Here is a 10,908-nt window from a genome sequence, read left to right on the forward strand (position 1 = left end):
CCATGGCGCCAACCAATCCTGGGGAGGATCCCGCCCACCCTCGTGCCCCATTGGGGAAATTCAATTTGACGGCCACGCCCCTAGGAGAGGCCCCGCCCCTCACGGGCCTAGGTTGTAGGGGTTTGCAGTCTTGGGGCCACTGTTCAAGCCGCCTTCGCTGGTCGGGTGGGCGTCACCAGGAGGATGCAGCTTTGCGCCACAGTCAGGGAGGGCGCCCAAAGCCGCGGTAAGTGGCCCGGGATCGTACTATTCGCGGAGCCTTCAGGACTGTCCCTCTCCGCCCTCCTCTTTGTTCGTGAGACCCTGTCCCCTCACTCGACTCCGCCCCGTCCTCGCTTCAGTGCCCTGGCTTGGCCGCTGCCCCCAGGCTGCTTTCGGCACACCTGGTCCGGGTCACCTCAGAGCAGGGACTAAGTGGCCGGCAGCACCTTGACCCTACGTTGAAGTACCTCAGAGACCACCTCAGATGGAGCAGGGTCAATCACACAGCTCCCCTTCCCCAGCCGACACACTTTTGCACAGATATTGACCTTATCTGTCATGCTTCTCGCTTCCAAGCCCCTCAGCGTCGGCCTCTTGCAGCGCTGTGGAGTTAAATAGGGAACACGAAGTCCAGAATTCAACAAATGGAGGAAACTGAGACCCAGAGAGAGCCAACATGCCCAAGACAACATGAGGAATCAACCAGGGGACCCAAGAGCTCAGACCCACTGGAGAAAACCACTCTGTCCCCTGTGATAGAGGTCAGGGTGCTTCCCACAGGTCTCCATGGACATCAAAGGGAGTTGGAGCCTGGGAGGTGGGGTCTGGAATCCTGTCTGTCAAATAATAACAATAATAATATAGACTCATTTTTTTGTACTTGCCATGTACCAGGCATATAGTCCCTATAACGACCATTTGAGCCCAGGATTACTGTCCCATTTTACAGTTGAGGACAACAGCTGATAGGTAGTGGAACTGTGGTTCCTACCAGCACCTTCTGAGTATAGAATCTGTGCTTTTAACCACTGTGATATGGGGTTGTGGGGAAGTGGTTTCAGCCTGTTGCTCCAGCAGAGCCCCTCAGCCCCACTGTCCAGATCCTCTGTGACCACCCACTACCACACCTTGCCCCCATCTAGAGCGAGGGCCAGTATCCACTCTGAGACTCTTTTAAAGGTGTCATCTTACTGCATCCCCACATTCCTGAGAGGTGGTCCCGTTTTACACATGGGAAAACCACGGCTCTGAGAGGGAAGGGGCTTGTTAAGGTCACACGGGAGGAGGAGCAAACAGAGCCCAATTTGGGGCTTTAGTTCGAGGTCCCCTTCTCCTGAGAAGGCCCCATGTAGGCTCTCTCTGGTTAACCTAGATGTCATTTTTTTTTTTAATAAACTTTATTTTTTTATTTATTTTTGGCCACGTGGCTTGTGGGATCTTAGTTCCCCGACCAGGGATTAAACCTGGGCACTTGGCAGTGAGAGCTGAGTCCTAACCACTGGACCGCCAGGGAATTCCCAACTTAGATGTCATCTTATTCTCCAGAACAAGGTTCAGCGCCCTGCAAAGCCAACTCGGTCCTATTCAAACCTCGCGCGCCCATTGGAACAGCCTCCTGGGGCGGGACATACGTAAGCCACCTGAGTGGCGGCTCTTGGCTCCAGTGAATGGCCTGCTTCGTACTAGCTCTGCCCCCACCCCCCAGGAGGGAGGAATGGCACAGGTGAGTTTCTGAGAGCGGACTTTGTGTCACACATGCGCTCACTAGTTCCTGGTAGTACTGAAGATAAGCATGGGTCCTGCCCCTCCATCAAGCCCTCAGGGCTGGGGTCCTCCTCCAGACCTACTTGCTTTCCCTTCCTATCTGAAAGGGGTGGGACGAGATGGTGGTGAAACAAAGATCAAAGGGCAGCCCGGTGTGGTTCTGGAGAAGCTTGCAGCCACAGCACAGAAAGGAGTAAACGTCCCATGAGGAGGGTCCTGGTGTTTACTGAGCACCAGTTGCATGCAAATTGACCACTGTGCAAGATAAGTATTACCCGGATTCTACAGAGGTGGAAGCTGAAGCTCAGGGAGGTGAAGGCACCTTGGCTGGTAACGGCATTCAAACTTGAGTGGAATTCTGCCCCATGCTAAAGCCCCTTTCCTCCACCTTGCTGCTTCTAGGATGGAGGAAATCCTGGAAGACTTCTTAGAAGAGGAGCAAACTGATCCTTGAGGAAGGGTGCAAAGAAATCCATCCCACAGAGAAGAGGGGGAAAGACATGAAAGAGTATTAGTGGCAGGGGGACAGTGTGAATAAAGGCCAGGAGGTTTGTAAGTGGGAAAAGGAGGAGAGATGGGCTGTGGATGGAGCAGGAAATGGGGATGGAAGACCTTCCATCTGTGAAAGGCCCTGAGTGACAGGTGAGTAGGGTGAACATGTCTTATGGGCACTGGGGAGGCCTGGGCCTCAGTCTGTCCATTTATAAAATGAGGAGCTTGGACTGGCTCACTTCAGGCCCTCCCAGAAAGGGTCCAGATTTCTCCAGGTCCAGCCCTGGACTGGCAGAGTAGGGAGTAGCTGGAGCAGCTCAGGGGCCAAGGGTAATATTTTGCTCCAGTCTCTCAGTCTGAGAATAAATATTTTTACCAAGCTGGCAGTGCCAGATCCCTGAATCTCCCTGGCTTCCCCTCCCCCTCCCTGGTGTCCTGCAGAGAAACCCCTGCAGTCCTGGGGTCAGGAGGCAAGAGGAGTGTTGGGTCTTAGGCCTGGCTCCAGCCCAGGCAAAGTTTTGTTCCCCTTGGAGCCTCAGTTTCCTCATCTGCAAGATGGGGGAGTTGTGGCCTGAGCTTTCTAAGCCCTCTCCCCACCAAACTAGACAACATAAAATTCCAAGACTTTCAGGGAGACCCCACCTTGGGATGTGCTCACAAGTGGCTGTGAGGCCAGCCAAGGCCAAGACCTTGGGCCTATGAGGGGTCTAGAGCCTGCTGGGCAGTGGAAGGGGTAGAGGGGTTAGAGCTGGATGGGAGTTGGGCCTGCTGTTGGGGTCTCACAGCCTGGTGAGGGTAGGGGGAGAGATGGTATCTGGACTCTAAAAGTTGTGGAGAAAAAGCCCTCACTTGCTGTTTGGCATGTGGAAGGGGTGGGGAAAGGCAACCTGGAGAGGGCACAGCATGAGAGCAAAGGAAATCAGGTAGGACTCTGAGGACTTTGCTGGGGAAAAGTCAGGTAGGCGAGGCTGGAGCATGGGGACCCTGGGGGAGAAGAACTGGTTCTTGCTGGGGTTGGCTGGATCCAAGGGCTGTGACCCTCTCCCTCGTGGGCAGAACTGGAGGCCCCCAAGGTCAGCAGCCACAGGAGTGGGGCTGGGGATCTGTTTGGCAAACCAGTTTGGCAAGGCTGTCTCCTCCATGATGTCATCCAGCTGCTGTGTTCTCTGAGCGACAGTGTCAGATAAACTTCCGGCCTTGGAGGAGAAGGGGGCCCGGCCCTAGGTGCTGAAGGATGGGAAAGGAGTGACTCTTCAATGTAGGAAACTTGGAGGCAAGTGAGCCCTGGGAAGGAGAAGGGGATCTGAGATGCCCAATGGGTTGTGATGAACCCCAGGAGACCAGCCTCATGGAAAAAGGAGAGGGTTCTGGATGGGCCGGCCTGGACTTATCACTTCTGGGAGTTCCCTGATGCCTGGCATAATCTAGGCTTATGGCAGCGGCCCTGTATAATTGCTGCCTAGTGGGTTGGAACCATAAAAACACATGAGTGGCAGTTTTGTTATTATCATGAACCTCACAGCTTGAATGTTGTGAGGTAGAACCATCATTATACAGAAGAGGAGACAGGCTCAACAAGGCCAAGCCACACCAGCACCTCACACAGGATTAGAACCCAGAACCCTTGATTTTTTTTTTTTTTTTTTTTTGCTGCATGGTGTGGCTTGCGGGATCTTAGTTCCCCTACCAGGGATTGAACCTGGGCTCCAGCAGTGAAAGCGTGGAGTCCTAACCACTGAACAGCCAGGGAATTCCCCAGAACCCTTGCTCCTAACCATGGTACCCTGCCATTTGGGATCTCTGCCCACATGGGGCCTTGTCATATTTCTTAACTACTTGTGAGCCCAGCAGCTGAATTGTGGCATCATAGAGTCCTAGATGCCCACCTTGTGGTAATCTGAGTTCCAGAGAGGTCAAGGAACAGGCTTCAGGTCACACAGCAATTGGAGGTGGAGCCACTTGGTACCCCAGATCCCCAGCCTCCCCAAATCCTTGTTTCCCCCTCAGGGCCTGGCACACTCAAGCATGAAATAACAATAACTAGCACATACTGAGTCCTTACTATGTGCTATTCATTCATTTATACATCACCACAGCCATGTGAGGTAGGTGCTAAGATTATACCCATTTTATAGATAAAGAAACTGAGGCTCAGGAGGACGTCACTTGTCCATGTTGACACTGCATATCAGTGGTAGGGCTGGGATTTGAACCCAGTTGTGTGGACCCTTTCCCCTTGGTGGACCCAGTAGGCCTCACTGTAGGTATGAAGACCTCTAGACAGGAGGGTGGTTGACCCCTTTGCAGACTCCAGAGGCATGCAGTGTCCAATTCATAGTTTCTACGCAGGCCTGGCCTCCCCGGGGTGGGCAGAAAAGTGCTGAGGCCGCGAAATGCTCTGAACCTTCCCAGAGGAGGCGGCCACGGTGGGAGGGAGTGTTTGGTGCAGACCTCAGAGCCAAGTGTAGACGTGGCGGCTGGACCCACTGCAGGCGAGGGAGGGCAGGCGGGGTGGGGCCCAAACCCAAACCGGCCTCCCAGCAGTGTTCCCAGCCATCCGCCAGCCAGGCCCAGCCCTGCCCGCCCTTCTAGCTCCCCATCTGGATTTGAGATGAGGACGCTGGGCCTAATAATAGCTGAATGGTAGCAAAGGCAGTGCCTGGAGCCTCAGCCAGTGGGGGGCTGGGATCCCCATCATCTCATGCTGGCTTGGAACAGGTTTCTGAACTTTTAAAATAATAGCAAGTGCTTATGACGTGCATACATGTGCCAGGCATTGTGCTGAGGTTAGCCCACAGTAACTCATTTATTCCTCACAACAACCCAATGAGATAAGTCCGTCATTAGCTCTATTTGACAGATAGAGAAACCGAGACACAGAGAGTTAAGCAACTTACCCCTGACTGTTATAGCAGCCTCTCATTGCTGAGCACACAAGTCTGTCCTAGGGACTGTGCTAAGCACTTTCCATGTATTTTCCCATTTGAGGAAAATGCACAAGGCATCATAGGCAGATCATCATTTATTTAGATGATGAAAAAAATGAGACCGAGAGAGAAAAGGGACTTGCCCAAGGTCACATGGCTGCAAGAGGCAACTCAAACCTAGGACTCTAGAGGGGGTAAGACCTTGGCTTCTGGAATCAGATAGACCTGAGTACATCACTGATGACATCACTGCTCTTTAGCTGTGTGGCCTTGGCAAGTCACATCACCTGCCTGAGCTTCTGTTTTCTCCTCTGTAAAATGGGGGTTTGGTTGACATGATGCTAACACCACCTGCCAGCTATTAAGTCCACCTTGGGGGTAGTAGGTCATTTACATCATGCATTTATGTTGTGCATTCTCTCATTCAGTTCGCACAACAGCCCCCAAGATGGGGACTCCTCTTCTCTCACACCTGTTTTATAGAAGAGAATGTGAGGCTCAGAGAGTGCAAGGGCCTTGCCCAGGAAATGACAGCAAGTGAGTCAGGATTTGAGCCCAGTGCTGAGTCCAGAGGCTGAGCACTTTTCTCTTTACACTTTGCATCCTTATACTGAGGCACCGAGAGGGTGTGGGCTCTGCCTGGGTCACAGAGTGAAGTAGGTCTCTAGGGCCATCTGATGTGTAAAGGCCAGGAGGGGAAGGCCTTTCCGCCAGCCCCAGGTCACTGCAGTCACAGCTTCTCCAGGCTTGAAGTTCAAGGTGTTTCCTAGACTCAAATATCTGAAAAGATGCCCTGTTCTTCCAAAGGCCAGAATGAGATCCAGATTTGGGGGCCCCTTCCCTGTGAGCCCAGGGTGCTGGATTCCTGGTTCAGCTAGCAGAAGTGGGGAGGTTCCTTCTGGCCAAAGAGGACAAGTTTTTGGAGTCATACGGGAAGCTTGGGGCATGAAGAGAGCTTTGGGTTTTGCTTAAATCCTGATTCTTCCATTCACTAGCCACTTCATCTTCCTGAACCTGGGAAGGAAGTTTCAAATGGGGGCACTAATACCTCCTGTAGTAGTTTGGTTGCAAAATAACTTCAGTGCTTTGCTTCCCTGTATGCAAGCCCCTTTGCAGTGTGACTTTGGAACTCCTCCCATCAGGAGATAGAGCCTGTTTCCTCATTCCTTGAACCTGGGCTCAGCCATATGACCTATTTTGGCCAATAGAATACAGCAGAGGTGACACTACCTGTTCTGAGTCTGGACTGTAAGAAGTCTTGTAGCCTCTGCCCATTCTCTTGGAATCCTCCCAGCTGTCGTGTGAACAGGCCTGAGCTATCCTGCTCCCAGATGAGAGACCACTGGAACAGGAATGAGCTGTCCTGGCTGAGGCTGTGCTAATCAGCCAATTAAGACTAGAAGAACCTTTAGCTGAGCCCAGACCAAATTGCCAATCCATGAAATTATGAGCAAACTAAATGGTTGCTGTTTTTTTGTGGGGTTTTTTGGTTTTGTTTCTTTGGCTGCACTGTGCAGCATGCGAGATCTTATTTCCCCAACCAGGGATCGAACCTGTGCCCCCTGCAGTGGAAGCATGGAGTCCTAACCACTGGACCACTACAGAAGTCCCTGGTTGCTGTTTTAAGGCACTAAGTTTTGGGGTGATTTGTTATGCAGCATTATTATGGAAATTAATAACTGATACAGTTTCATTCAGTGCAATTAATGGTAACTGCTGTAACAAAACAAAAATCTCAGTGGCTTAACCCAATGATAGTTTATTCCTCACTCATGCAAAGTCTGATACAGGTCAGGGGTCTCCTAACCCATCTGCCTTGGAAGGCAGCTCTCTTCCAGGCAGTGACTCCCCAAGGCCCTCCCTGGAATCCATTCCTGAATCCTCTGCATGTGGAAAGGGAGACTAAAAATCAAAAGAGACTCACCCATTCTTAATTGCCTTGGCCCGGGGATGACATGTAATTTTCACCGGGAGAGCGTAGTCACATGACTCTGCTAACTGTAGGGCCCAGGAAGAGGAAACAGGTTGAAGAACACAAATCATTGGCTCTGCCACATTCCCTCCCTCACCAGGCACCGTGAGGAGTCAGGCAGTACCTAGCACAGAGTGGCTTAAATAAGGGGCAATTTATAGGTGAAGAATCTGAGGCTTGGGACTTCCCTGGCGGTCCAGGGGTTAAGACTCCGTGCTTCGGGCTTCTTAACCACTGGTGGCACAGTGGTTAAGAATCTGCCTGCCAATGCAGGGGACACGGGTTCGAGCCCTGGTCCCGGAAGATCCCACATGCTGCGGAGCAACTAAGCTCATATGCCACAACTACTGAGCCTGCGCTCTAGAGTCTGCGAGCCACAACTACTGAGCCTGCGTGCTGCAACTACTGAAGCCCGTGCACCCTAGAGTCCGTGCTCTGCAACAAGAGAAGCCACAGCAATGAGAAGTCCACGCACCGCAAAGAAGAGCAGCCCCCGCTCGCCACAACTAGAGAAAGCCTGTGTGCAGCAACGAAGACCCAACGCAGCCAAAAATAAGTAAATATAATAAATAAATTTATTTTTTTAAAAAAGACTGTGCTCTACTGCAGGGGGCATGGGTTCAAGAAAAAGAAAAAAACAGATTATGGGGCTCAGAGAGGTTGACAAATTTGCCAAAACCACACTGCAAGCCAAATGAGTAGCTGTTTTGTGGTAGTGAAGGGCTCAGAACAGATCTGGAGTTGGACAGATCTGGGTGCAAATCCCAACTCTGTCGTTTCCCTGCTGTGTGACATTAGGCTAGTTACCCAGTTTCTCTGCGTTTCAGTTTCCTCATCCACAAAATGGGGAGGGGAATAGTTCCAACTTCACAGGGTTAGGGTGAGCATTCAGGAGCTTATGTGTGTCAAGAGCTTAGCTCACATCCTGGTACATGGCACCTACTTAATAAATGTGAGCTACCTGGGCAGGCATGATGCTCTTTCTCATCTTGCCAGGGTCAACAAATTTTTATGTTTTGTGCAAATTCTGTCCCTTCCTCCTACCTCTTGTGGTATGAATGGTTTTATTTACTTGGTTAAGAGAAGGAATATTTCCCCCAATTGGATATGTTACTCAAGCCTTTACAAGCACAAAGCCCCCAAACACCCATGGCTGTTCTGCTGTCAGAGGTCTGAAATTATTTCATTATTGCTTCCTTTAGACTAAAGCTTGGCTCTGTAAAACGCATCCTCTTCCCAACCCACCCCTAGGATTGTCCCATCACTGGGATCGGGGCAAGAGGGTCTGTAGTTAATGGGCTCCAGCTGGGGAAAGGCCAGGGCCAGGGCCAGAGCAGACCCTACTGGGTGTGTGGTCTGGGCATTATGAAAATTTCTGCCCAACCTGAAGGAAAGGTCCAAGATGGGTGAGATATGGCTTCCCCTCCTTTCACCCCATTTAACCCATCTCTGAGCCTCCCTTTGAAGCCAGGCAGACAGGTTCGTGAGCATCGTGGCGCTCACAGTCTGGAGGTGGAGACAGACTCAGCGAACAGAGCGCCATATAAAGTTTTCATTACAGATTACGGTCATTTCTTTGAAGTGGGAACCACATGGCACTATGGGAGCTTGTACTGGGGGCCTACTTTAAATTATTTTTAAACTTTTGTTTTTGAAGAGATAATCCTGGGAGGTCAGAGAAGTTATCTCTCAGGAGGTAATTATGCTCAGATCTGGAGGATAAGAAGAAATTTGCTGAACAGAGAGTTGGTCTTGGGATGAGGGGTGGTGTTCCAGGTAAGGAACAGGTTGTGCAAATGCCCTGAGGCAGGAAGGAACAACCTCCAGGAACTGATGGAAGACTAAAGCAACTGGAGTTTGAAGGGTTAGGGAGAAGCGGGGTGCAAATGAGAAGGGAGAGGGCAGCAGGGGCCAGTCCCTGTGGGCAGGACTGGCTACATAATTTGTGGGGCCTGATGCAAAGCAAAAACATGAGACCCCTTTAAGAATTTCAAGATGGTGACAGTAAATCATTAAACTAAGTATGGGGCCCTGTGCAATTGCACAGGTCATACACCCAGGACAATGGTCCTGCACTTGGACCATTGTAAGAAGGAAGGACTTTGCTGTGAGGGCTGCAGGGAGCCACCAAAGGCTTTTGAGCTAGGGGTGGTAAGATCTTATTTGCATAAACCCAGGTGCTGTCTCACTATACCACACCTGGATGGTATGTGACCCTCTTCTCTCTGCACAGGTGGCCTGATTCATTTTCCTAAAATATTTTACTTGGAATATCACTCTCCTGATCAAGAACCTGCAGTGGCTCCCACCCCCTTAACAGATCTGGCCCAAACTCCCTACCTAGACGTTCAAGGCCTTTCATAATCTGCCCTCACCTGATTTAGTTAACCTGCTATCAACATAAGGCTATGTGCCGAATCCCAGAGCTGATGAACTAACCCAAGGACTCACGGTAATTACAGGAGGCCAAGGCAGGACCGGAACCCAGGTCTTCTGCGGTAGGCAACCCCCTGCCCTGGAGGAGGGTGCAGCCTCACAATGTGCTTTGTACCCCCCAACCTAGCACAGAGACTTGCACCAATAGGTGCTCAGTATGTGTCTGTGGCAGCGAGGTCCTCCTCCAGGGCAGGGTATTTCAGAATCCAGGATGTAGTTAGTGTCCTTCCTGACTCCTTCTGTCCATCACCTCTACCACTAGGCATTCGCCAAGCCCCTCTGCACCGCCCCGGGCGGCGGGGGGTGGGTGTGGGTGTGCAGGGGCCAGGTCCTGCCTATATGCACGTGTTTGGCCTGCACAGCTTTTAAAAAGCTTTTCCAACTTATCACTAACGTTTAAAAATCAAGAAATTTCACATGGCAATCTGCATTGTTGTTTCTCTGCAGAGCCCTGGGCCTGGATTCCCCAGGGGAAGCCGCGTGCTCCCTAACTGGACCCTCCGAGGGTTTCCGCCCTAAGTCCGAAGTAAGACTGTGGAGTTTCGAACCTTGAAGAAAGAGCGCCCTAGTTACTACCAAAGGCCAATCAGGATCCTGAAATCTGACCAATCAGATGATTGGAGGTGGGGCCATGTGGAGTAAGCCTCACCCCCAGCCTCTGCAAAAGAGGAGGAAAGGTTTTGCTCCAATTCTTACAACCAGCTCCAACCTGCTGGTTGACTCCCGAATCCCTGGGGGCTGAAAGGATGCAGTGAGTGTTACTCAGGCCAAGTTGGTCCCTCCCAACCAGCCTTTGATCTTCCCCGTGCTTTCTGCTTGGACAGCTCTTTCTCTTCATCATCACTCTGGCTGGCTCCTGAGTACCATTCAGGTCTCAACTCAAATGTCACCTCCTTAGAAAGGCCTTCCCAGCGCACCTATCTGAAGCTCCAGGCATTACTCTGTATTGTATTATCTTTTGTATTTTTATTATTTGTTAAATCATAGCAGTTATTATCTGAAATTTATGTGTTGCTGTTTGTTTTTTTTTATTTTTAAAAATAAATTTATTTATTTATTTTTGGATGCGTCGGACCTTCATTGTTGGGTCCTCGTTGCTGCACTTGGGCTTTCTCTAGTTGCCGTAAGTGGGGGCTACTCTTTTTTTAAAAAAATTCTAGTTATTTATTTTTGGCCGTGCTGGGTCTTTGTTGCTGTGCACGGGCTTTCTCTAGTTGGCGGCGAGCGGGGGCTACTCTTCGTTGCGGTGCGCGGGCTTCTCATTGCGGTGGCTTCTCTTGTTGCAGAGCACGGCTCTAGGTGCCCAGGCTTCAGGAGGAGTTGTGGCTCATGGGC

At 51.1% G+C, this 10,908-nt stretch overlaps 1 long non-coding RNA gene across 1 annotated transcript; it reads left to right on the plus strand.

Moving 5' to 3' along the window:
• Nucleotides 1-102: 102 nt before the first annotated feature.
• Nucleotides 103-7,722, plus strand: LOC132504298 (uncharacterized). The gene is made up of 3 exons (XR_009534826.1): nt 103-226; nt 1,528-1,705; nt 7,411-7,722. It is a non-coding gene; the product is annotated as an uncharacterized LOC132504298 (long non-coding RNA).
• The last annotated feature ends 3,186 nt before the right edge of the window (nt 7,723-10,908 follow it).

This window comes from Lagenorhynchus albirostris, chromosome 14, assembly GCF_949774975.1.
Source record: "Lagenorhynchus albirostris chromosome 14, mLagAlb1.1, whole genome shotgun sequence".
Lineage (NCBI taxonomy): Eukaryota > Metazoa > Chordata > Mammalia > Artiodactyla > Delphinidae > Lagenorhynchus > Lagenorhynchus albirostris.